At 39.2% G+C, this 27,160-nt stretch overlaps 1 protein-coding gene and 2 long non-coding RNA genes across 3 annotated transcripts in view; 1 reads left to right on the forward strand and 2 right to left on the reverse strand.

Annotated features, from left to right (window-relative positions):
• The window catches only part of AUTS2 (activator of transcription and developmental regulator AUTS2), a 1,021,658-nt gene that overhangs the window by 949,390 nt on the left and 45,108 nt on the right, over positions 1–27,160 (reverse strand).
• Positions 11,008–25,172, reverse strand: LOC116657442. The gene is made up of 3 exons (XR_004312512.1): positions 25,162–25,172; positions 16,655–16,661; positions 11,008–11,654 (listed from the first exon to the last, which is right to left on the reverse strand). It is a non-coding gene; the product is annotated as an uncharacterized LOC116657442 (long non-coding RNA).
• On the forward strand, positions 13,760–23,135 carry LOC116657441. The gene is made up of 3 exons (XR_004312511.1): positions 13,760–14,273; positions 21,893–21,896; positions 23,125–23,135. It is a non-coding gene; the product is annotated as an uncharacterized LOC116657441 (long non-coding RNA).

The following is a 27,160-nucleotide window of genomic DNA, read 5'->3' on the forward strand; positions in this document are numbered from 1 at the left end:
TCCCATGTAAACATGAATGAAATGCTGACACACAAGTGAATTCTGCCATATCTCCAGGAAACAGGTCTATGGAAAGAACCAAAAAGAAATCATAAATGTCAAACACTCTGGCCTTGGGTCAATCACAGTCTCTCTAGCTTTGTTTTTCTTTTTGTGAAATAGGTATAAATCTCCAATGCCTGATAATACAGTTGGCTAGATAGTGACAAAAACTTGCAAAACTATACACATACACTTCACTAGGCAACAGCATGGCCAAATACTCTCCCTTCATATCTCAGTTCTTCAACTTCTCATCTAGAGACAGGCTTTCCTTTGCCAAATAAACTTTCCCATCCTCACAAAAATAAATGATTACAGCAAAATGTGCAGCATTATTTGCAAAATCTAAACAGAAGGAGTCAGCATTTCTCTTCTAAGCTGTGTCCCTGTCTGAAATATAATACAATGGGCAGGTTATTTCTTTGAAATAGATGGATCTATGGTTTGAGGGCAGCACAGAGTGTAAATCTGTCTCCATGAATGGCTCACGCCATGTCTTTCTCGTTTTGTGTGCTATTGTGTGCTATCTGGCAATATATCTGTCACAGCTCCACTTCCTCCCTTCCAAGGGAACAAAAGTTGAGAGAGACTGGAAATACAACCCCAGGCACAGCCTTATAAAGCCAGTAATTGAGTTTCTGAAAACTCCAGGCCAACTCCAAGCAAAGCACCAGTTCAACTTGTCTGTACACGAGGCAATTTGGTTGGATAATAACCCCATTTCATCATCTTTTTTGTTCAATTTGCAATAGAAATCATATCAGAGAAATCACTACTTACCATAAGATTATTGGGAAAAGGGCAACTTGACGATGAGGCGCAAATATAATATAAATTGTGCTTCTGCACACAGTAGTCCCATCTACAACACCCAGAAGCCAATTTGAGAGGCTATCGACAACTAAGGGATAATTCTCAGGTCTCCTTGAAACACTGTGTGAAGACTCAGGAGAGACTGAAAATGCCAGCCATACTGTTCTCAATGTCTCCACCTGGCCCCAAGACCCATAGGCTCAGCTTCTCTAGAAACACACACAAGGATCAAGGAGAGGACAAGCTTTTCCTATGCCTGCTCTAAAGAATATTGGACTTTCAGATTAGCTCTACCAGATTTCAGAGATCAGCCTGAGAACTTGGAAGAATATTACAAAATCATTGTCCTTCCCCTACAAGCATCTTAAAAGCAATCTATCAATATCAGTACCAGCTTCACCCCAAGAGCTTGCTTTGGAATAACAACTGTCCAGGGTCTCAGAAAGCACTCTCCCAGAGAACTGGAAAAGATCCTCAGGTTTAAATTACTGATCCCAAAACTAAGCATAGAATCTCAGCCCATTTGAAAACTGCACTTATAAAAACCACCATTCAGCTCAAAGCCACATGACTTGCAAATGATTCTGCTTCTAAGTTTGATTTTGGTGCTTATAACCCAGGCTAAGAACAGAATTTAATACAGCTACAAAATTAACAACAGATGGTCTAGAACACTTAACCTAGAGGAGTAAACAATCTGAGCAATGTCTCCAAAAAAGTAAATCTCCCCAGGAACGCTGTAAGAGTATCTGAAAAGTACCAAAATAAAAATAGGTGGTTCTGAAAACAATACTCAAACTAGATTAGATCAGCATCTGAACATTACCATTTCCCTAACCACAGTAAGTCTCAGATTCTCCTTTCATCCATGTGGGGCCTCTTGCTGACAACAAGATATCGTCTCTTCTCTTGACTCGTCAAATAGACAACTTTCTCTTTCTACCTCTATATAAAGCAATATATTCATTGCTACTTGGCAAAGGCTCGGTTAATGCTGGGTTTTCTAGTTAAGCAGTCTGGTTTTACAACAGTACACAACTAAACAGTTTTCAAACAATCATAATGTAATAAAAGATACAGCATGAAATTTCATAATATAATTTAACTTTATTTTGAAGATTCAGAAGACTGGAAAACTTAGGCCTTATATTTAGTGTGGAAGGATCAGTTATCACTGTCAGTCAAGACAGAATGATGGGCAGCTCAGAGACCAACGCGGGCCACTAACTCTCAACCTCAGGCAACTCACTTCTCTGGGCTTTGGGCTCGCAGTTATAAAGCAAGAGTGATTTTCAGGCCCTCTGAACTCTTCCAGCTCTGACAGCATATAAGTCCCTCAGAAGACCTTAAATGCAAAAAGCTCCACTTAATAAGATGTTCAAGCAGACCAGATTTTTTAACTCCTTAGAGGAATTTTTTATCAGCTGATAATTCTCAAGGAATCTCCACAGACACCAAAATTGTCCACTATGATTTTTTATTGTTAAAAACAATGGTGAGAAGTTGTGTGTTCTTGAAAAGCATTTATACATGAAAACCAATGGACTCACTTTTCATATCTAGGTGAAAATCTGCTGCCATATACAAAGCACAGTAGGAAAATAGTGTTTCAGGGGTGAGTAAGAACTTTGATTTTTAAAAAAGGCTGTCTATTAAAAATTTTTTTTAAAGAAATTAAATTAAATTCTCGTAGAATACTGAAATAAATCCTTATGTTCAGATTTCCCCCTCAAGATGGGGTGATGGCTACAGGGACACAAAAGGGTCTTACCAATCTAATATCTGGACTGTAAAATTTACTTAAATCAAGATACCTTGATATATACAATTTCAACCAAAATGTGAAGCATGAGGCCTTCATCTTTCTATCTTCACCCAGACCACACCCTGAAAAATTACAAGAGGTGGCTCAGGACTCAGTTTAGAGTGTGGTCGTTTATAGAAACATCTGCATTTTCAATAAAGAAGACCAGAAAGTGGCCTTTCCTCAGCAATTCTCTATATGCATAAAGAATTAGAGGAAAGTGATCTCAAGGATGCGGAGGGAAAGAGTTTGTCCAGGATTGCTAACATCCTGGGATGTGGATTTTGATTTCTATGAAAACCACCCTGGATAATCCCAGGGCTATACTTAAGGGTGTACAATGAGTTTCTTTGATTTCCCTGTGCCTCTCTTCCCTTCTAATATGCTGTAGTGTATATTACACATTGATGTGGCTACAAATAATTTCTTATTTTTAGGATGTTATGGCATCCTTCAGAATAACTGGAGATTTCTGAATATGAAAACCCTAGGCTCAGGAGTTGCCGACTCAGCTTCTTAGTTATGCAGGTTTTAGCTCCCCTTTCAGTCTTCCTATCCACCTGTACTTCACCAACATATACCTTGCCCAGGCAAAGGGACTGGTCTGCAAAAGTATAAAATAAAAACTATAAAAATTTACTCCTCAAACTTCCATAAAGATCTACCAAGATGATGCCAGTCTTCTGAGATGTGAATTACATATACAAAGATACACATCAAATGGCTATAAGTGCAAGTCAAAACCACAACCAAAAAAGCCACCTTGGGAAATGATCAAGTACAGAATTCTACTTGAAAGAGAAAGACAGAGTGCTAGAGAGATTTAAGCATCTTTGTGAATCTGTTAAGTCTTAATAACGTTCACTGGTTCTATGAGAAGAGAACAGCACATGGTTAGAAAGTTTTTCTCTCACTTTTTTTCCTTTAACTTTTTTAAAAAAGCAACACTGAAAAAAAATCAAAACTTGAGGTTTATGTGATTCTAAAAAGTTCTAACATCAGAGCTGCCATCTCATCCAGGAACTAGGCCACATACACAAAAAAAGTCAGAGTCTCACACTTGGTCTACTTAAAAGGAGTTATTGCTACCAGAGACTCCTTATTAGATTTGGTCAGGTTCCCAGAACAAAGAAGCAAGGACTCTCTTCCTCTATCTTTTTGTAAATGTGAAAGCATTATCCAGACAAACTGTGGTCAGACCAGTTTCTCCTCTGTTAAAGCCCTATACTATTGTCAACTGTCACTCACAAGGTTAAAGACACCAAGACTAACAGTAACAAATGCAACCAACTAAAATATGTGGGAGCCCAAATGTACAGGATGTCTTGCTCAATCATCAGAGTCTGTCCCCACAGACACCCTCTGTCCTAATGCCCATTCTTGTCCCTCTCAGTCTCAACACAGCATTCAGCTCAACTACTCTTTCTCTAGCCAACTGACCTGTGATCAAAGTGCAGGGGCTACACCAGAGGAACTCAGATAAAACAGCTCACACCTCACCGCACAGCCAAATAACCTGATTTAATTATGTCCTCCACTGTTACTTGGTTCCTTTTTACTCAAGAAATAAAAATGAACTGAGTAAAATGGTACTCTTCTCAGACATGTCCAACACACAATGGGTGATCTCTGCAACTAAGCATGCCTTTGATTTTCTATTTACAAAACAGAAGTACAACTTCCTGGTCGTAGTTTGCTCTGATGGTAAATGTATAAGCTACATACTTACAATATGCTGAAAACATTTCATATTTAGGAAAACTAGAAACTTACTTTGGTGCTTAAAGCATCTATGGAGAAAAGCACGCTCTAAACAAATCCAAACCACTAAACCCTTCTTATTTCAGGGTTTTAGGTTTTCAATGTCAGATTCTCATTCTTGGCATTAATAGTCCATTATCAACCCCCATTTCACCTAAGGAGCACATGCTGGAATGTAAACTGATGTCAAACAGTTGATGTGACTTCTGGAGTAACTAACCCAATCAAACCCCAGTTAATACATTAGCTGGTGCAGTTACCCTACAACTATAAAAATACCTTTCTTCCTATAAGGAAAGCAGGTCATGGACAGAAATACAAACATAGACTTATTTTGACCAATTTTAGGGCCTAACTCTTAATGAGAATCTTTCCTCTTTTCACAAGCAACTTATCGGGACACAAACTTGACCATGGATGTTGGTAGGGCTGGCTTCTGGCAAATTGAAGAAAGCAATATGCCAGGACAGCCATGATTGTGCCTGCACAGGCTTCCATCTATCCATCTCTCCTAAATATACATGGCAGAAAGCAAAGTAAACTGGTCCTTAGCTCCTCAAAATGACTGCCAGGTAGGCACAGCACCGTTCTAGGTTCAGGGAATATAAAAGGTCAGGTGAGGATCAGGGCTTCCTTTAATATAATCCCCAGTCAACCTATCTTTCCTTTTCTTCTCTTACTAAAAGTGCCATGGACAAGCCTGCCAATTTCCTTTTTTAGTGCCACAATCTCTTGCCTTCACCAGAGAATCTCCTTCTGTGTCTCACTAAAGCACAGAATACAATCCCTGTTCCTAAAAACACGCAGTCCTTCTGAAGATTTTTTTTTTCTTCCTCTTTTCCTTTTGGAGTATCTAGAGCTAGTAACAACAGGGAAACAGAAAAGCAGGCAAAGGGCTCAAGCTGAATTCTCTAATGAAAGCATTTACCAGCAATTTGATTCTAGGAACAAATTCTAGAAACATGATGGGTTTGAATTCAGTCACCATGAGTTACTAATTGAAGTAGCAGCCACTGAATGGTCATCCAATGACTAACATAAAATGAGTTATTGACAGTCCACAAATTCCCAGTAGTTCCCAGCAGAGCCAAACCCCAAAGATCACAACTGGCATTTAGCTGCCTTCTCCAGCAAAGAAATACTTTAATTCATGTGTCTGATCCTTACAACAGACATTCCAGAAATAAGAAAAAGAAAGAAATGCCAACAGCTTATGAAGACACTTAACTCTCAAGACAAGATGGGCATCTCCATCCCTGGGTCTCTGGGATCCTAGCCAATGAAGTGTGCCACAACATCACTGGAAACCATTCAGGGAGTGATGCCAGCTCCCAGCTGGGATAAAGAGTATTTGTGGAGGACTGCCTGAGAACGGGCAGCTTATGCACTCCTTGACATGTTTTAAACGTTGTCCTTGGCTCAAGTCAGCCCTTCAGAGCTGCCTACGTGAAATACATGATCTTGACTCCTAGGGTTACTCTTTCCCTGAATCATGCTTTGTCATTGTGTTATTAATGTGCACTGAGAAACAGTATAAAGACAATTGTTTCACAGATCACTACTGTGCATCTTGAAGGGCAGAGTTCAAGCCCTCTTCCTCTCCACTGAGGAAACTTCTTGGAAAAGTTGCAAGTTTCCCTCTTTGTTCTGCCCCCGGGGGAAGCCACCTCTACCTATTGCATAAGACCCTACCCTATCCTGTGTGTTTCTGCCCATTAGCCTTAACATAGTTTTATTGTATATTTTCTACATGTTTTCTCTTTACACCTATTTCCTTAGCTTATTTTAATTCTGTCATTGTACCTGTTTCGTAAGCCAGCTCAAAGCTTTTCCAAATGACAGTGAAAATAAAATAAAACAGAACAAAATAACTTAATAACTGGTATTCCCTACACAAACTGCTGCTTCACCCAAATGACCAGCAACCTTAAGGGAGGGAGACAAATCTATTTATCCTAAGGGATATCTTCAGAACTTAATCTATTCATGGCCATATCATTCATTATCTTCTTCAATCAAAACCCTGAGATCTATCTCAAACTTACACACTTGGAAAGTAGGCTGTCAAATCCAAGTTAACAGAGATCAATACACACACACACACACACACACACACACACAGGTCAAAAAGTTAATAAGCATTCTGTTACTCCCCATTCCTTTTTTTGATACCCAAGTATCACTTCATAGTGAGCACTCTGATACACCCTTTCTTACGTGATAAACATTTTAACAACGTTGTAAAATAGGCTGGGCAAGCGTTAGCACCCCATTCTACAGAGGAAAAAAGAGATTTCTTGAGAGATTTCTTGAGTGATTTGTCCAAGGCTAATGAGTGCAGGGACGTATGCAGAAGATGGTAAAAGTAAAACAAGAAAGAAATGGACAGCCACACTGCCTAATTAATTAGGCTCTAGAGTTTAACTAGAGGAGAACACACTTGCCCACAAATCTTTCCTTTTATATTTTCCCAAAGAATTTATAGCCAACACACTTCCAGCATCCAATATGCTACCTAAAAAACAAATTTTCTTTTATTTTTGTCTGATCATGAATAGTGCCAGATGTTTCTGGGGCCCCACAAGTTTTTCTGTGCCATCTTATTTCCTAACTTGAAGCCTCAAGCCACAGATACGTCTCTCTAGTAGAAACCCTAAAGCTATGTTTTGTTTTGTCCTGTTTTTTTTTTTTTTTTGAAGGATAAGGCAGGAAGGAAAAAATTATCATTCCATTACTGGTTTTGTTTACAGAAGATGAACAGAGGCATACTCTCAGTTTCCACATGACTGCCTGAGATGGGCAAATGCACTTTCTCCTTTCCTTCATTATTGAGTCTGTATTTATGCTCCAAAATTCAGCTGGTATCTCAAAAAGAAGTATCTAAATTTTTTCCTTCACCACAAATTTAATGCCAGGGAAAGATTCAGGAGCTCCAGAGGCCCAAATATCAGAAAATCACAGAATTTCTAGAGCTGGAAAAGCCTTAGTAATACTAGAGAGGAGTTAATGCATAGCCTAGCCTCAGTCACACCCACACTGTGAATGAAAAGGTCATTTCCACTTCTGCTCTATTCAGGTCTCACCCACCAAGCTCTGAATTCCAGGATCCAATCTGAAAGAGGAACATACTTTAGGGATGAGTGGTTTAAGAAAGGAGGGTAAAGTAGCAGCCTTGCTCGTATATAAGCTCCTAAGTCACCTGTTTAATAATATAAATCACAACAAAGTCATTCATGTAGAAATGTTTAGATCCATAATAAGAGTCTATGGGCTGACAATACCCAACCTCTACTGTCATTATGTCACCTGACTGTGAAACCAGGTCTCCATCTCTATATCCTCACATCTGGAACAAAGCACCTGGCATACCGATGTGTTCAGTAAGTATTCAATAAGCGAATGAATAACTTCATAGCCCACATAAGAGTATAAAAGATGTTGGAGCCATTTCCTACTTACACGAAACATACCATGCACACTTACTTCATAAAAGGAAAAAAACTGCATTTTTCCCCAATTTCCTTTAAGGGGAAAAAAATTCAGCTTTCAAGTAGCTTTTGAAGCCAGAGTTATCTCATCTAACAAAATTTACCTTTTATGAAGTGCCTACATACTAGAACCCAATTTAGCTTACTTAATTTTAAATACCTAAAAGTTAAATATGTTATTTATAATATTTAAATACAGGAAATAACCTAAATGTCAAATAATCAGAGAACTGGGTAAATAAACTATGATATATCCAAACAGTGGCACTCTACACAGCTATTAAAATTAATTCTACAGAATCCTGAAACCTCATGCCAAAATGAGGTTATACAATATAATAAATCAAAAAGTTAGGTTTAGATACATATATATATACATAAATATGTGCATATATTTTTATTAAAATCTGAAGTCATGGAGTGGATAGAATATTATGATATATATTTGTCCCTAAAATACTGGGAAGATATGTGAAAAAAGAAAAGGGACTATCCCTTGGTGGAAGGATTACAGAAAATATTTTTGCTTTGTGTTTTTTGGGTATTTTCCAGATTTGATCCAGTAAACACACATATATAGTTAAACATATTACACATACCAAAAAAGTTCATAAAACATGTATGTTTTCCACAAGAATAATAACAGGAACACTACTGTAACCACAGTGATGATTAAGAAGTAAGATGTTTCAGTACCTCAAAGGTCTCTTATGTGTCCCTCAATGATCAAGTTTCCTTTACCTCCACCAACTCTCTTGACCTTTATGTTAATCACTATTACCAGCAAACTATTATCAACATGATCAGAAAGAAAAATGAAAGTTTCTTGCTATAGGTATGAAAATACAGCCCATATGTAGGGAGAAAAAAAAACTAATTCACACTTTTAGTAGAATATGATTTTGATATCTTTTCCAAGAATGTACTTGTATCAAATCATACTTCCTACCTCATCTGGTCTAAACATATGGCTGACCATAAGTTAGGAAAGATGGGCAGCACAGGGCTAAAGCTGACAATTCCAGTACCATTTTTCTAGCCAAGTGACATAACCAGCCACAAAGTAATTTAACAACAGTTTTGCACGGAGCTATAATATAAGCAAATTGATTGCTAGGTTCATGGAAAAGAGAGAAGATATTTACTTATCTTGATTGACAAGGTATCTTCACACAAAGACTGCCATGTGGTAAGATGTATCGGTCTGTATGTTTTAAGTACTGTGTGGTAATAGTGGGTAGGCAGTTTCCTTCCTTCCTTCCTTTCTTCCTTCCTTGAGTAATGTTTAAAGTAGGCTAGCCATGATTACTATGTTTTTATGGAGGGTGCGGTGTACTACCCTGTGCACTTAAGAAGATGAGCTTTATACACCTGGGACTTTTGGAAAATATTGCTTGGTGACGATCACTGGGAATTACTAAAGCTGCGCTATCATCACAACTTTCTTCATGATTTGAAATTTAAACATCTCCTAGTGGAAGCCACATGCATCAAGATAAAGTAGCAAAATAAAGCAAGATAAAGTAACAAAACCTGAACAGAGGCAAAACAAGTCAAAAAAAAATGAATCGAGGGAAAATAAATCAAGCTATAACCACCAAGAATGAGCTAGCCAAAACCAGAGGACATCTGGAACAATCCACTATACACTTAGTGCTCTCCTTCTACTCACTGTGTGGCCGCTCCTGGGAAAATCACCTGGATTGGCACATCTGTTGAATTACACACTATTTAAACATTCATTTGTTGCTTGCCATCAGCTGGCATGCCATCAACTGCGGCAGTAACTAAGCTTCAGACAAAAGATGTATTGAACAGCAAAAGGATTATTAGGCTTGGTGGTATTTTTGGAAGGCTGCTGCTGCATCAGCAAAACAGATGAGAAGAGTGTAGCCATGGAACTGATGAAGAGCAATACAAGCGTAATTTTTTTTTTCAGTACAAGCATAATTTTTATGGAGGGGTAGAGGTGGAAGCTAGGCTGCAGAGATGGTCAAGAAAATAGCCGGTCTCACAGATGGGAGGTTTACCTCAGCAGTAATTACTGCTACTGAATTGGAAATGGGACCCAAGGGAGCAGAGAACACATTATAAAGGTAATGAAATGGAGAAAAGTAGAATGAAAGTGGTAAGACCCCAACTATCGTCCTACTCCTACTTTTGGCAAGCCTGAAAAATCCTGCTTTTGGCATTTCTCTTTCTTGCTTGACATGCAGTCTTAACAGCAATAATTTCAGATCTTACATGGCAGGAAAACCATATGCTTGACTCCTCTTATTGTTCCCCTTTTCATGGGGAACATGGGGAAGTGCCTAGGGACATCTCCAGCAAAGATGCACCATGGTCTACAAGTAAGTTTTTAACCAGAGAAAATCCTGTTAAAAAGCAGATGAAAAACAGTACTCACCAAGCGAAAGAGTAATAGTACCAATTACCTACGGTATCTAAAATTGGTTACTGAAAAAAGTTTGCAATTTCACAGAAAATGCAGAAGGACTTTTACCTAATTATGCAGTATTCATTAATTCAATAAACATTTGAGAGTTAGAATGCATTTGAACACAACACTATAAATCAACTATATGTCAATAAAAATTAAAACAAAAAAAAAAGAATGTGTATGTTGGTCAGAAGAAAGAAATTTTCCCCTTCTCCAAGAACGTTTGTGTATATACATATATGTTTGTGTATATGTTTTGTGTGTGTGCATTTAACATTAAGATACCAGATTCTTCTTAAGGTTTTGCAAAAGACAGAAATATTCTTTTAATATAGAATATGGAGTTCTTAAACAAGTGCTCTTACTTTTCATTTACCAAGGACACAGCACTCTAACTCCATGACAGCAATTCACTGAAGCACCAAAATAATATGGTCCAGGTATGCGCATTTCCAATGATCTAACTTCCTGCAGTGATAGAACTCAAGAGAGCCTAAAGAAATGAATAGATAGCAACATGCCTGATAAATCATTTATCTTGAAAATCACTTGTGTAAAGCTAGTTTCTGGCAAATATGGCAATTTATACAGCCAATTGTACAACTATAAAGTGTATGATTATACTCTGATTATTAACTACGTCAATTATACTGGATATATGAATAATTTACTCAAAGCCTGGTGCTTAAAAAGCTAAACAGAAGGAATTTAGGAGGGAGAACAATTACACAGAACAGAGGGGAAGGCTAAAACAGGGAACCTTATGGTCCTAGGAAGAAACAATGGGACAAGGTAACAAAGAGATCAAATCAGGGATGCAGCTGACCTAGAGACAGATCACGATGCTGTAAGATCCTAACTCAGTACGGGTAAGGCGGATGTATTTCTGTTACTCAGATGCTGAATCCCAGTCTTTGCAGATTTAAAACTGCACAGATCTTATATCAAGTGTCATAAAACCTAACATGTAAACTCAGCCTAGGTCCCTCAAGAATTTATCACTGGACAGTTAGGACAGCTTGAGTTTTGCTGTCATCATTTCCACTGAGCAATATGAATCTTATCTTTAAAAATACCCTTCTAGGGGTTCAAATGCCACCAGCACTTTGAATTTACGTAGTACCATGAACTGAAATTACAAAATGAAATCACAGTGAAAGGCTTAGAGGTGGTGTAAAGAAAGACATTCCAATCTTTTAATGAAACGAAATACATTAAGATGGGGGCATATGTGGGAAGGGGAATGAATGAGAGAAATGCAGATCTGTATATGGAAGGAATCACAGCTACATCCAGTGAAATTATACTGGGCCTCAGTTTTACCATCTGCAAAATGGGATGTGTTTTTCCAAAGTCAGTCTGGTGTTAACCTTAAGAACGGCAAGTAAATAAAAGTGGTGAGTCCTCCAAATGTCTCCTATCTTCCTTTTGATTCTGAAACTAATATTTATACTTATCTCCTAAATTAAAGTCCAGGACCTAAAGTCAATAATTTCACAGGCCCTACTGGACAACTCCTTCAAATCCAATGATCTCACGTGGTAGGTACACTAACACTACTTTAAAGTCAAAGAGAAGGAAAAGACATAATAAAGTGATTCTTGCCATGTTATACTGTTAATCTCCTCCACATGACAATTTATGACAGAAGCTCAAGTCTAAACTGACAGTTGGGGAGGGAAGAGGCTGACTCCATAAAAGCTCATCTATGGAATTTTCAGTGTAATAGGCAACCCCGTCACATTGGTCCTTTCACTAAATTATTCTCAATTTGCAGGTTTTCTTGGTCGTAGCAAGATACACAACGCTTTCCACTATCACTTTCCATGGTTTACTTGAACAACCAGCTGCTCCAGAAACCACAGCAATATCACCATGGTTAATGTAAAATATTAATGTCTCATTTGTTCAACAGTTTTGTGGAAATTAAAACTTTTAGGTTAATCATATACTGAACAATTTTAATTAAAACAGTTATAAAACAATTAATCCACAAGAGCTAGCTTGGAACTTTGCCAGCCTTATTGGTTTAATGCATGTAGGCAAAACTCATTTTTTTTCCCTTTTGACTTAATGAATGCTAATACGTGACACAAAATATGCATACTAAGCTCCTAATACAGTTAGTCCATCTGGTTTTTCTTGCATTCTCTATTTGTCATTTTTCCTTGATAACAAAATTGAAAATGAGTTCTCTGTGTTAGAAATGATAATCATGCCATGTGCTGTGCTTCATTAAAAACTGCTCTTTGTAAAAATCTTCCAGAGTGAAATAAACACCTTAAGTACTCTTTGCTATTACACGGCCAGGAGTAAATGGAAAGATAGGTCTACAGACTGGCTCCAGAACCACAACTGCTATTTGAAATAATACTGCCCTTTCACTGTCATTTCCAAAAGATTCTTTTCTTTCTGAGGTTATTATGAAGACATGGAGATAAAATAATGAGTTTAAATATCTAAGACAAATCCTCAAGTATTTCAATTTCTTCCACGTTAAATTTGCTTGATTCATTTTGGGATCTATTTGTTTGCCAAAGTAAGCAGAGTTCAAGCCCTTTGCTGAATATTTAATGCATGCAAAATTACCTTTTTAGCATGGGTTAAGACATCTGTTATTTTCAATAAGACTTAGAAACAGCACTGTGTCTGACCACACCACCTTCAGACTGGTTTTCCAGGCAAGAGCCCAAAAAAAGCACACTCAGCTGTCAGCTTCCACTAGAATACATTTCCTCATCCATCTAAGCCTTGTCACGAATCTGAATATCCTAGGCTTTATAGTTTATCAAGCTCCAGAAATACAAAAGGTACAAACCGCCCAACCCTTCTAGTAAAAGCACAAGCATAGGTACTTAATCTCAGCTACCAATTCAAATTGAAGCAGCTAGACTAAATCCTGTTAGAGATGAAGAAATAAGTTCAATGTACTTCAGCACTCAAATGGTGAAAATGATCCCCAGCATAATTATATTAACTGGTACCTTCACATCTGGTGTGTATCTTGTTACTTCTGGTTGGGCACATCACATGGTGAAGCATATAAATCCATAAAAGGTATTAGATTTCCCTCTTAACCACCTTTCATTCAGGCCAAAAGGAAAAATTCTCTACTCCTATTATGCTTAAAAAGCAGCTGGAATAGACGACTAGCCAATTTAATCCCAATATATTAGCCAAGGTACTCTGAGAAGTCAAAGTTTCCCTCATCAAGGTAGCAGAGCATACAGCTGTTTGGCAATACAAATACCAGTCTGGGCATGAGACTATTAAAATAAATGCCAATATTTAAAAATCTAATTCTAACCTAACAGCAGACATATTTGAAGTTCAGGCAGTCAATCACCTGAATTCTGATTAGTCAGTAAAAAAGTAACCATTTTTATAAAAGTCTATTCTGATAAATTGTCTAAATTTGAGCATTTAATAATGTCCACTTGTAAAAAACAACTATTTTAGAGGGGAGAGGGCCTGATCTGTCTGTGGAAATCACATTGGATAGAAGTGATAAGAGTGGACTAAATGATCACAAATAAATTTTCAGCTCTGAAGTTCTATAATTGCAAAGATTTATTGTATAACTAAAGTTATAAAATGTGAGGGCTGGGAGAGACCTCTGATATTACTACATTTTACTACAAATCCCCTCATTCTGAAAATAAGGAAAAATAACATATCACAGTTCTAGTGCTAGGAAGTTAAAGAGCTAAAATGGTATTTGTGGATTACAAATGAATTTCAACTATCTAAACATACTCTTATCACTGACATTTGAGAGGTGCTTTTAATATACCAAAGTATCTAAATGAAGCTCTAGTCCTAAGAGGTGGGTACTCTCTTCCAGGGCATTCTTTTTCTTCTAAGGCAGTGATTCTCAACCAGGATGATCCCCAGAGACATTTGGCCATTTCTGGAGACATTCCTGGTTGTCACACTTTAGGGGTACTATTGATACAGAGTCCAAGGATGCTATGAAATGTTCAGCAATGCACAAGACACTCCCTCACACACAACAAAGAATTATCCAGAATGATCCAGCCCAACATGTCAATAATGCTGAGGACCCTACTGTAGGAAGAGGTCACTACTACCACCAGCAACACTCAGAACACACCTAGAATAGGAAAACAATGCCCAAGCACACTCTTCCCCCTTGTAATAAGATGGTTGGCCCTTCTAGGAAGCAATTTCGACCAAATGGTCCTGACTTTTCCCATCCCCTACACAGTACTAAAAAGTCAAATCAACTCTTAATTTAAAAACAAAAACAAAAACAAAAAAAACCAAGAAGCTCTAAATGCCTTTGATTCTTACTAGGAAGAGTTTTCTTTAAAGGAGGAAAAAGAGAGAGAAAAAGGAAGGAATAAGAAGTGTATGTGGGAGGGGAGGTACTACTAGCTTTAGAACAAGATAAAAAGATCAAATAAAGAAGAAAAATTACACTCTCCTACAAATCTGTGAAAGCATTTCAAATCACTGCAATTATAGACGCCCAGGAGAATCCCCCTTCACATTCACAAGGTACTTTCTCCAAAACCTCATGCTATTTCAAGTTAAAATAACACTGTCTCAGAGTGGTTAGGCAGCACCATTAAAGGTGATAAGTAAATAGCAAAAACAGATACAGTCCAAAACAACTTCCATGTGGAACACACAAATATACATGCAGCACTGCAGCGTGTTTTTACCATTCGCAAGGATAGCCTTGTCCAAAATGCTAGAGCATACAGTCCTAACTGGTCTCATGTCGTAAATGGTTCCTTACAGAAACCAAGAAAACACAATGGAAGCTTCAGGGTTTTTAAAGAAAGTGGTTTCTCTCTCCCTTAGTCATGGACCCTAAGCCCTAGAGATTTTTTAAAAAGTACCATAGCATTTGTTCTCCTCATTAAGTTTATTCACAATTTATTTGTAGAAGCAGGTCATATGATATTTATAAAAAAAAAAAAAAAAAAAAACCTACCAGCACCGATGGCTGAGGTACTAAACAGTGCCTGCGTTTACGGGAGTAAAAGGAACTGACCACCAGAAGCTGCGCTAGTAGGAAAGGTTTCAAACATTTTGCTCCACCTCCCAACCACTCTAGTTTATAGAATAGGAAACACTGCGGAAATGGCAAACCTCTCAGCTTTCAAAATAAACCCTTTCAGATTGTTCCCTTTTAAAATCTCTTACTAACTTGACTCAACTTCCTTTTCTTTAGGATTTTCACGGTATTTTGATAAAGCAAGCTCACCTTCAAGAAATGGCCTTTTCTGAATCTTTGTACTTCATTACTCAATCCTTCAACGGCTTGCAGTTTTCACTCCTCTTTAGTTGCCTCAATTTTTCTAGAGATCAAAAACACTGCCAGCATGCCAGCATTCTCTGCAGAAAGGCTAGTATTAACTACGGGCAAGGACAACAGTTTCTACTAATCTCATCCATATAGGACATGGGACATTCCTGGGCTGTTTCTTGTTCAACTGCTTTGATTTGCAGCCTTCCCACTTCCTAATGCTATAGGGCTTTCTTCATTCTATGTGCAACTGAGGTTGGAAAGTAAAAATACACTATTCCTCTGCACTGGCTCAACCATATCCAGTCAGCTTCTTTTCCAAAATCAAGTTTTCACTGACATTACAGAATCATCCCCCTAAATAAGTAAATTATAAATTTATCAACAGTTAGGATCTATATCCTGAGAAATCAATTAATAATGGGTTTCCATCAACCATACTCTCTGCCCTCTGTCTCCTGATTCTTCCTAGAATTTGCCCGGTTTGATTTTTTTTCTCTCCTGGAGGCTGCCACCATAAAGTCCAAAATGGTTGAGTAGTGAACATATTCAAAGTAAATAAATAAAAGTCTGTAACTGTGTCAAACATCAAAATTTGAAATGAAAAGCTCTGGCAAAACTCGGTGGTACAAATGATGAAAGCCTCTGTAAAAAGCCCCAGGAGCACCAACCACATAAGTACAAAAGGAAAACAGCAGGAAGGGGAAAGCAGGTGGCCCAGGATGGAAAATTAGTAGGAAAACACAGGCTTCTTTGAATGCTGCCAAGTCCTCCAACAGAACCCAAGGAATGTGGACTCTAAGCCTGGAATGTTGTTTCTCAACCCTTCCTGTGAGAATCCCCTGGAGTGCCAGGGCCAGCGGATGGGGCACATATCACCAAAGACAAACCAAACAGTTTTTCTATTTGGTGGAGATAATTGATTTTACAAGAGTTTTGTTAGTGTTTAACCCTCTGCCTAAAGTCCCTCTATCTTACGTAGCAAAATCAAGCAGATATTCATCAAAATGGTTAACACAGAAAGGGACTGGGAAGCTCACAAATCAAAGATGTTGTACAAAGTATGGGAAAGAAAGAGAATCCGTGAAATAGAAAAGAGATTCATTTGCACAAAATGGTGAGGTATGGCTTCAGGCTGGATTTACACATCTTTTCAATGATGAAATCTCTGGGAAACAAGCACTAGGGAAGTGGGACAGTAGAAACAACATAAGGGCTGGAGTCAGACAGATTTGGGTTTGAAACTGGGCTCTGTGGGCAACTAACTATAAAACCTCAGGCAAGCCAATTAACCTAAGTTTCAGTCTGCCATCCATAAGATAGGGATATTATCCATACTATGTAGGGCTGTTGTAAAGCTGGCAAAAAGTATAAAAAAGCACCTGTCCCATAGTGGATACCTAATAAGTGAGTATAGCGGTGTTGTTTTGAGAAAAGCATTGCTTCCTCAGATTCCTAGGAAAGCTGTGACCGATATTTCTTTACTCTGTATGTCTCCTAGCCCTCCTTCTACCTGCCAAATTCCTCCACTCTCAAACTCCAGCAAATTATATATTACAATTTAGGAACTGTCTATAAATTACTGATTTCTCACTTTATTCCTGAATACCCTCTAACTCCACCGTACATGAATGGACTTGTATTTGTAACACTGGTCATTTTAAAGATACTCTCTCCAAAAGAACCAGATTTCAAGGTTATTGTATATCCATCAGCTGCTGTTTTGTATTACCTAAGAACGTTGATGTCTTATAAATAAACTTTACCTATATCTCATCTGTCCTCTTTGAAGCATATTCCTTAACAGTCAATGGACGCAGGTACAAATATCAAAAGCATAATGATTTAAGTCACTAAACAATTTCACAGTGGTTCTAAAAGGCTACACTGTTTACATTTGGTAATTGCTATCATTCTCTGCAGTGTTTACTTTTTAAACCATAGATTTTTTTTTTTAAATGAACTTCCCTGGTAATGAACTGAAGAGCCTACAAAGATACTGATGTCTATAAGAACTAATGCATTATATAGTACTGGGCAGTAATTTGCTCATGAATATCCCCAGGCTTATATGAATCCTCCTTCATCACAAAGAATGGCCTCAGCAAAGAGAGAAAAAGATGAATAGATGAAGAGTCATGCCATTGCTTTACTGCGTGACATGGTAAGTTTAACCTCTGTGCCTCTTGGTGTCTCTGCATCCCATACAACAGGCTCAGAACCTGAAAAGTTAAAAAGGATTCACAGAATTCTTTAAGTTCCTCAGAAGAGAAACACTATATAATTGGTCTAGCTCTCAGAAATGAGCCAGTAGCACTAACACCTAAACCTAAGGTGACAAAAGGGTAAAAAGAGAAATAAGTCAGTCATTCAATTCACTTAATAGTCACTGAACATCTTTAGGATCAGAATAACCCTACCCAGAAACTCAGATTTAAATATGAAATAATTTAAACAATAAGAATTTATAACATGCCCTTTATATAATAGGAAAAAGGTCAACAAACTTCTGGAAAATACCAGATAGAAAATATTTTAGGCTTTTCAGGCTATATGGTCTGTGTTGCAACTACTCAGTCCTGCTGTTGTAGCACCAAAGTAGCCGAAGCCAATAATGTAAATGGACAGACATGACAGTATTCTAATAAAACTTTTATTTACGAACACTGAAACATGAATTTCACATAATTCTCATGTGTAATGAAGTATTCGTCCATTGATTTGTTTTCAACCATTTAAAAATGTAAAAATCATTCATAGTCCATGGCCATACTGTTAGTGGCCTGGTGTGGCCCATGAGTCATAATTTGCCCATCCCTGTACCTGGCCCAGTGTGATGTGCATCTCGGCAGACATCAAGAAGAATTAGACAACTTCCCTGCTTTCTAAGACAGAATAAGAGAAGTAAACCAACAATTACAGCACAATGTGATAAACACTAAGAAAGTTGTGCCCAGTATCACAGGAGATAGTAGATGAAGCAATTAAGGAACTTCTCCTAAAGTAGCAATGAGGTCTTAATATAAACAATAAAGCAGTTCTAGTTTGTTTTTTCTATATGTAACAAATTGTTAAAAGCTACTTTAATAAACTAAGTATGACTTGAAAAAAAAAAACTTTCACCACCCACAGCTGCTAAGACTTTATCAGAACATGCCTGGGTGCGTTTTAAAACGTCCTTTTTAATTAGTGTTTCAGGCCAGGACCTCCAGCAAAATCCATTCTCCATTGATTTGCCAGGAAGCAACCATGTCCCAGGTGGTAGTTGACTGACAATCTTAAGGGAAAGCCCACAGGTCTTGCCTGTTTATTTCACAAAAGTCCTTTAGTTGTCACAGGTAATAGTTTTCAAGTACTCTGGGATAGAAAAAAAATCAAATAGGTTTTTTTCCCCCAAGTGAAAGGTCAATGGAACAAGCAGCTTGGCCAGAGCCTCAAATATTTGCCTGCAGCCCACTGGTTCTGCCTAATCAAATCAGGTTTATTAGAGGGTCACCTCTAATCAGCACTAGATTTTACCTGCATTTGGATATGTTTAGGCAGATTTATTTTAATTACCTCAGAACACACAAGCTTGGGTCTTGAGACTTTAATTGTCACAACTGTCTGCCCGGATGTTTTGTTCCAAGTGGGGAAGCAGAGGGAGCCAGGAGTCAGGCTGACATCATCAGCTGTGTATTTAATTAAAGCAAGATGAAGGGCGGGCAGGCTGGGGAGGACGGTGGGTCAGCCTTCCTGTCCCGATACAGTAAGGCTACACCACTCATGAAAATCCAAAAGGCTAAAGGCTCCCATCCCACCCTACCCCACCCCACCCCACCCATGCATTTGGCAGAAGGACCATCTTTTCTGACTTCCAGGAAAGCAGATGCTTCAGTGTGAGTCTCTGGCTTTTACATGAGCCCTGAATGTCACGCGAAAGAAGAATCAACAACTACCACCTCCTAAGAGCCAACAGGCCTCAGATTCCTTAGAATAAAATACAAAATGAGTCTTAACAAGGACAAAAAGTCCAAACATTCAAAGTTTCCGCCAGAATTCCAGATGTGTCAGTAACTAGCTTCCTTCCTTCGATGTCTCGGTGACCAAAGATTTCATGGAATAACCAAGACCTTGCTTTAATGTGACAGTAGGCGTCTGTACCCGAGTGTCTTAATATCAGATTGCATCAGGCTTTGAAGTTTTCTTTAATTGAAGTACCTTTGGTAATACAATTTTTTTCTCCCCACAGCGGGGGAAAAAAAGCCTGATATTAGGCTTGTGATCCAACATCAAATTCAGGTATTTAAAGTTCTCCCACTTGAGAACAGAGGGAATATAGTGAACCCAAGATCTGGATGGTTCTTTTCTTGGTCAGTGTCTTCCCCCCTAGAAATCAGTGGGGAGGTCAGCAAGGACAGAGCTATGTCTCATTCACGCCTCTATCTCTGCTGCTTTCCCAAGCCGATAGGTGATTAAATCAAAGGACACAAAATAGGATACACTAATTGACCAACAAGCTCTGTGCTTTTTCTTTCTTTTTTTTTTTCTAAAGGGATAAGAAAACTCAATGATCTGAAAGGTAGAAAAAATGGGAGCAAAATAAAGAAATCTGGATAAAAACCAAGAAGCTACAGCCTGGGTATTTCCGTTTGTATCCGGTTTTGTCCCCAGAAGACAGTCAATCAAGTTATTCAAGGAGTGTTAGGAACCTGAGCCTTTGTGGTAACACCAGTCGAGAACTCATTTCACGCTGGTGGCAAGCCCTTATTTCCCAAGAGGCCTTTCCAAGAGATCTAGTGGTCAGCTATGCCAAGGACTTCTAATGGCTCTGAAACGAACTTGTGTCCCTGTTGTGGTCACCACACAGTCAGGAAGGGGCAGAGGGGCCGTTTCTTGGGAGGCCCCAAGAAAATTATTAAACGAATCCCATCTGCATCGGCCAAGATAGCTGGAGGCAGAGACATGAAATAGGGAAGAAAGAGGGCACATACAGAGGAAAGGAAATCTGTCATGCCACTGCCCCACTCCCATCTTAACTTTCCATTTTTAATGATACTTTTTGGTAATGATGAGCACATGGCATCAGCAGCCCTGCGAAGGCTCAGCCTGAGAAATAAGCTGGTCTTTGTTTCTGTCTCCACATCTCTTCTCCTCTGTCCTGCACAATCTGGGTCTGTCAGAGCTGACTGCACTGGCACAGCCCAGATAGTGAATGAAATATTGAAATGGTTCCTTACAAGTTGGTACTAAGTCACAGTCCAAGCCCTTTCTCCCAACCAGGTCCCCAAACAAGCACAGCTCCTTCCCTGAGACACCTCCCCACCAAATTCCTACATGCAGAGGGCTTGCATATATCCTCAGGCCAGCTGTCCCACTTTTGGTCAAAAAGAAGGTGGCCCAAAAAGGGTACTCCAAACCCATCCCTCAAATTCTCTGCCTACTCCCCAGTGTTTCTCCAACTATAGAGTGCATCAGAATCACCTGGAGGACTTGTTAAAACATAAATTGCTGAGCTCCACCCCAACAGTTTCTAATTCAATAGGCCTGTCTGCAGGACCCCCCCCCCAAAAAACCTGCATTTCTAACAAGTTCCCAGATAATGCTGATACTTCTGGTTTGGGGACTACAATTTGAGAATCACTGCAGATAATTTATTAAAAAACAAGAAAGCCAGACAGTTTTCAGTTTTTTTTTTTTAAGATGACAGTCCCTAATAATAGAGCCTAGAGCTTTTAATATGTATAAAACAGCTGCCAAAATCCTGAAGTGTTTGCTTTGTTGTATAAGCAGCCGTTTGTGATTTTGCACTCAGCCACAAAGGAGGATTGTAGATTTTTTTTCATTAACTGGAGGATTTGCTTCACGTCTGTATTATTGTTTTACAGTTGCTAATTACTGGGCTGTGAAGTGCCAAATGGTCAACAAGCTTCCCTATTGTTATTCAGGTGCACCAACTGGTGCAGGGCCGCTGAAGAGAGCCTTGTTTTATGGGACTGCTGGACAGCACATTCACATATGACTAACACAGGGACACAAATTAACCACAGAAACACAACCTCCAACAATTAACTAATCTTTCCAAAGCAAAAGCACGTAGGGCCTTATTTCCTCATCAGAAGTCCTGTTATCTGACTGCACGGTCAAGGGGGACTACAGCTAAAAAAGCCCACCTCTAACATTTTTCTTTCTGGTTCTTTAAAACACACAGTTACTATCATCAAAGACCAATCCAGAACACCCAGCTTAGTGAGTGAATTGAAAATATAAAGACCGTAAGTGTTTAGATCGGTGTAAAAGGGGAGATATCCCAGATTTTAAAAGCTTCCATGAGCACAACAGCCCTTCTGGCTGTGAGCTCCCAACCGTTCCCTGAGGAGATGAACATGAGCCCTGAAACTGGGCTGCCCAGTTTGAATCTTAATTCCATCACTTCATTCCAGCTGCGAACATAGTGGCACATTCCTGAACTCTCTGAGCATTGATTTCCCATAGGCAAAGTGAAGACAGTGGTAGCACATATACTTTATCAGGCTGGTTTGAGTTTTAGAAGAGATAATCCACGTAAAGTACTGGTCACAGTGCTAGGCACATTTTAGGTACATAAATAAGCTTTAGGCATTACTATTGCTTTCTGTGAAGCTCTGGGGCGGGACATGGAAGCGTCTGTAAACTATGAAGAGGAGGATGGCTTCTCCTCCTTCCCAAAGGGACTCAGCAAGACTGGGAGTTAGCCCAAGCAAGACTGGGAGCAGCTGGCGCGGGAAGAGAATTAAGGTGTCTTCAAAAGAGGAGAATGAGTGAGCTTATAAAGAATTTGTAGGCTCTTCCAGGCAAACTAGGCAGGAAGAACAGAGATGGGACAAGGAGAAAAAGCAGGCAGGGTTGTCTGATGGCCAGTAATAGCAGCTTTCAAAGGTCTCCAGACCAAAGCATATTGTGATCCGAAAGGGTCTGAGAACAATTAGCACAGAATACAGAGGTTTTATAAATTTCTCCTAAGCAGATCCAATCTTTCTCCCTGTTAAAATTCCCTCCCCAACCTCTTCCCATCTGGAACTGCCTCAACACACATGGATACTAAGTTGAGTAGGAGAGAAGCAAGGATGTCTCCTTCAGAGAGAACAAGAGGCCCAGAAGAACAAAGCTGGACTGATGAAGAGGAGAGGGTAGGCAGGGTGAGCCTCAGGTCAGAGAGGGCACAGGAGTAAAGGTCACAAGGACAAAATGAGCACACATTCTTTCAGTGGCTGCTTCCTAACAAAGGTAACCCTGAGAAGTGTGCAATCAAGAATCAATAAAAGTGAAAAGGAGCTATTCTTCCTCAAGGAGCATGAAAAAACCCACAATTGTGCAAGCATGTGCATGCACATAAGGAGAATTAAAGTAATGCTTAGTACACTTAGAGAAAAATTACATTTCTGGCTTCAGACATGTATACTCTGTTACGCTCTGAAACTCAAGAGTGAGAAGTGTTCTGTCAATGACCCCAGCTCTTGAAAATACAAGTGCTATACAGGAAGAGAACACCGTACACTTGATACAGAGGAGGGCTGGAGAGAGATATTATCTTCATCCAAAGGGCTAGCTGCACTTTCCTTCCTAAAAGGAAATCAGAACCATTCATCTATCATAACTGTTCTTCAGACTTCTTGTCTGGCCCACATCTGAAATTCTCTTTAGTCTTTGAGGACAGGACACAGATGTAGGGCTGCCCCAACAAAAAGGTTAAATAAAGAACTAAGTGTAACTCACTTTGTGGCTAACAAGCAGAGCCCAGATAGGCAAATAAATTAAGAGCTACTAAGTCCCCTAGGCTCTATCAAGAAGGAAGTCCCCATTCCATGACAGCAGTGGAAGCCCCCAGGTCAGAGTGTCTCTTCAGCTCCCTGGGTACAGGAATCTTCTCATGGTTATTTATCGAGTAGCCAGACACAACATCAGATGCCTCACTTCCTGCTTGCGAACCAATTAACTCACAGGATCTCAATGGTGGACACTCAGCTCCTAGCTGAGGCATATACAACTATTTTTAAAGATGCCCAGAAAAAAATTTCATGCATCTCTAGAGGCCAATTTAGTATGTAATAATCACTTGTGGGTCTTAAAGTTGTCCATATCTAACCAAACTACCTTTAGCAAAGGTCTAAGTCTAATTTACTTGTTTCTATTTTTGTTTTTTGGGTTTTTTTTTTTTACAGTTCCACCAGTCCTCACCGTGGATGCTGGAAGCAAACATTCAGAGCTGGACAGTCCCAATTTTTTGCACTTTTTTCTTTTTCCAACAGACAGTGAATCTATAACAAAACTTGACAAAAATGTATTTGCCTCTGTAAAACTTTGCCTGTCTATATATTCAAAAATTGGAAAAAAAAAAAAAACCTATGACAAAAAGGAAGTTTTGCTTCAAAAAACTATGGTCACTGCATCTGGAGAAATAGGCAAGAGCCAACTCGAACTTATCTTGTAATAAAGCTACAAGCACACCCAGAAAAATCACAGACAAAGATGCTTCCAGCTCCCAAGTTCCAAGATTCTTTATTTTATTCCCAACATTTAGTACAGTGTGTCAACCATGTTATATACTCAGCACATGATTCTTAATGACAACCTCTAAAATGGATACGGGCTATAAGGGATGACTTCACAAAGTTTAAAAATAAAGCTCCCACCCATCAATCCACCCCCACACCTGCCACAATGACACAGCAGCCGATTTTACAACTATTTACACACCTCTCTCCTGACTTTCTTTCCCCTAAATCAGAGCTAAAAACATCCCTGGCACAGACATAAACAGCCATCGTGCCAAAGAGCAGCCAGGAGACAGACTATTTTTCTACAAGGAATGTTCTCTCCACCAAGCTGCAGGTATCTACTTTCAAATTGTTTAGAATAACTTGCCCCCAAACCAATATAACCAACCTATTCCAAGGAAGTTACTATCAGTCAGCCACCTTAAGGGCCAGAGACCACCAGAGAGAGTATAAGGGCAGTGCTGCTTCATGCAGACCTAAATTCTTCAATAAGATTAACTTACCTAATAGGATTCAGGGACGCTATGAAGGCCATTATGGTGTCTCCTACAAGCTAGAGGCTCCAAAGGCTTTAACCATTCGATTTAATCCAATCTAGTGTAATCTAATCAAGGCTGTCTCCCTGTGTTCTGTCAGTGGACTCTGAGCAGTGATCTAAAAAGTGAATGAAAAACTTCCATTCAAATCACACCCGACAGACCATATATACTAGCCTTTATCTAGAAATCAGGGCAGATCTGGCAACAAATATGTATGTGGATTTTTTTCTGCCTTAATTTGCTAATTACTATGAGCAACCTATGCTCAGAAATGACTATATGATCTACATGATGTTCAGATTTTAATTAAATAGCCCAAGGAAGACTTCATATGTTGATCAGTAATCTTACTAAAAAAAACTCACACCTTCCCTTTCAATTCCAAGAGGAGCAAAGATCTAATTCAGCAGCAAGCTCTCTGGGTAGACAGGAGGTCAAAGCCAAGGCTGACTCAAAGCAGAGAGACTCTCCTTGATTGACAGCACATGTCTCCATATGAGGTGGTTTCTGAGGCTACAAGCACTACCTCCAGATGCCCAACACAAAGACAGAGACCTACAACAAATTCATGTTGGCGCATTCTGAGTTCACCTGACCCCTTCAACTGGCACGTGAAAACTAATATGTCAACTTTGTCACAAATCCTCATTTTCTGAGCTGTATCATTGCACCAGTAACAAGCTCATGTGCTAACTAGAACAGGTTAAGGCAGCCTAGAAAAGAAGAGAAAATAAAAATTAAACATATAAGCTAGTGTATTTTAGATAACCTGCACTGTCCAGTATAGCAGCTACATTGGCAAAAAAGTATCTCAATATTTCCATATTGATATATATGGGATATATATCAACATGTACATATGAACATTAAAATGATTAAAATTTTTTGATATATTGGGTTATTAAAATTAACTTCACCTATTTCTTTTTACTTTTTAATGTGGTTACTAAAGACTTTAAATTGTATGTGTGGCTCACATATTTCAATTGGACAGCATTGTTTTAGACAATCTGCTCACTTTAACTCCTCAAAACAATTTCAAAGGTAAAGTACATATTTCATTCCATTAACTTCATCAGGTCAAGGACAGACGATAATCTTCAAAGAAAGAATAGACCAATCTTCGAACAAACATTTACTGAAGCTTCACGAGGAACAGGAATCACAGATTCCACTGCCAGCTCAGACACCAAATACCTGAATTAACTCTGAACATCTTCTTTAACTTATCCAAACTTCTAAGCTGCTCATCCATCTGTGAGATGAAGAGGTTTCACAGACCTCTTGCCCAATACATAGCTACCTCTGGTCACCTCAAGGCAGGAACAATCAGTCCGTTTAAGTGTAGTAAGCAGGGCCTGATTATCAGCCTACAGAGCCACAACTTCACTTACCAAGTGCATCCAGCTTTGGGGACTTCTCTAGAATGTCATAGCTCAAATAATCCAGGAATGTCAAGTTTCAAATACTAACCACTGCACAAAATGGTCACTTTCCTACCAGAAAACAATTTCCTCAGGTTCTGCTAACAGCATATTCAAACTTTTTGGCTTAGGAAAAGCTGTTGTTCCCAAGAACTCAGAGGTCAATGAGAGATCCAGAAAGGAAACCCTGATTATCAGAGGGAGGGGAGCATCTACCAAAGGTGCTGAGCAGGGAGGATGCACAACTTGCCAGAGACACTGTAAGTTTGTCTCCCACCTCGTTTCTCACACTAGTCATGGCCAGGCAGACCGGGCCCCTCACATAACACTGCCAGGGCCACACTGAATCAACACCTCACTCTGAACCAAATCTGTATTCCTAGTGGTTCTTAACCTAATTTTTAAGAAAAGTATTCAGGTTAAAGTATTTTACTCAGCAAACTTACGAGGAAGCAGTGGCAGAGCCTTAGCGAATGGCAGGGGATACAAGGATGAGGAGCAGTATGCCCTCAAAGGATACAATCCTGCATTGGCAACTTGCACAGGATTCTAATATGACACATGCAAAAACTAAGGTGAGCCCAGGTGAGAGCCTGCATTTCATACAGGGAGACCCAAGGGACAAAAGCAAAGAACAGTGTGGTACACAGGGAGCAATAAGCAGTTCATTTTGAGGAGACAAACAGAAGTGGTGCACAGGGCCAGCCTCATGGGCTTACAACCTATGCAATCTTCCATGGCCCTCAGGAGCACTCCACACTTGGTTTAATGCTATACTGTATCCTCTTTAAGTTGTTGATAATTTTTAATAAGGGGTTCTGTGCATTCATTTCGTGCTGGGCCCTTCAAATTATGTAGCTGGTACTGGTGGTGAGAAATGATGGGTAACCAGGCAGGGGCCTGGTGGGGCTAAAATGATGAAAGTTCTCATCTTTAAGCTCAGAATGACCCTTTGGCGATCCAAGTCACCCTGGCAGCGGCTCTCAATAGAGTGTCTGACAATAGCCAGGAGTCCTACTGCTAAGATTCCAAGTCAGCGGGTCTGGGATAAAAAG

The sequence above is a fragment of the Camelus ferus genome, chromosome 18 (assembly GCF_009834535.1).
Source record: "Camelus ferus isolate YT-003-E chromosome 18, BCGSAC_Cfer_1.0, whole genome shotgun sequence".
Lineage (NCBI taxonomy): Eukaryota > Metazoa > Chordata > Mammalia > Artiodactyla > Camelidae > Camelus > Camelus ferus.